This window comes from Elephantulus edwardii, unplaced genomic scaffold (genome assembly GCF_000299155.1).
Source record: "Elephantulus edwardii isolate Elephantulus edwardi_28Jun2011 unplaced genomic scaffold, EleEdw1.0 scaffold00135, whole genome shotgun sequence".
Classification (NCBI taxonomy): Eukaryota; Metazoa; Chordata; class Mammalia; order Macroscelidea; family Macroscelididae; genus Elephantulus; species Elephantulus edwardii.
In genome coordinates this window covers 4,816,872-4,817,990 of record NW_006399885.1, presented here as the reverse complement: position 1 = coordinate 4,817,990, position 1,119 = coordinate 4,816,872, and positions in this window count along the sequence as shown.

The window sequence follows — 1,119 nt, the reverse complement described above, 5'->3', positions numbered from 1 at the left end:
TTATATAGTCGCCCCCACAGACTAATTTACTATGCAGCTCTTATTCTGGACTCTTGTCACACCAATAATACCTAGTCATATACTTCTTTTATGCAGTTTTCTCCCTTGTCTGTTTCAATGACATGTACATTATTTATTCCCTTGTTTCTTAGTTTTCCCCAATCCCCATGTCAGTCCTCTTTTATAACAGTGGCATTATACAACATTTGTCCTTTTGTGACTAAGATATTTCACTCAACATAATGTCATCCATAATCACCTATTTTGTATAATATTTCCTGGGGTTTTTGTTTTTCAGTGCTGCATAATATTCCATTGTGCGAATATACCACAGCTTCTGTGCCCATTTGTTTGTTGATGGACACTTGGGTTGTTTCAAACTCTTTGCTATTGTGAACAAAGCAGCAATAAACATGGGTGGGCATATAGCTGCTTGGATGACAGGTTATGGTTTCTTTAGGGCTTATTCCCAGTAATGGAATTGCTGGGTCAAATGGTATTTCTATTTCTAACGTTTTGAGGAAGCACCATATTGCCTTCCAGAGTGGTTGCACCATTTTACACTCCCACCAACAGTGAATAAAGGTTTCAGTTTTTCCACAACCTTGTCAGCATTTGTTGTTTGCTTCTCTGTTGAATTTTGCTATTTTTACTGGGGTGAGATGAGCTAGGGATTTTAAACATTTCTTCATGTGTTTGTTCGCCATCTGAACCTCTTCTTTGGTGAAGTGTCTTTTCATATCCTGTGCTCATTTTGCAATTAGGTTTTTTTTTACTTTTATCTCTTTTTGGTGCTCTAGTATTCTATAAATTCTAGATATAAATCCTTTATCAGATATGTCACTGTCAAATATTTTCCCCAGTCTGTGGCTTCTCTTTCTAACTTGTTGGAGAAATTTTTAGATGTGCATAGGCATTTAATTCTTAGAAGGTCCCATTCATCTATTTTATTCTTTCCTGGTTGTAGGTGTTTCAGGATACATGGAAGACCGTTCAATTTTGTGGATTAGGGCTTCTAGGGTTCTTCCAAACTTTTCTTTAATGAGGTTTATAGTCCTTGGTTTTAGTCCTAAGTCTTTGATCCACTTTGAGTTGTTTTTTGTGTATGGTGTGAGGTGT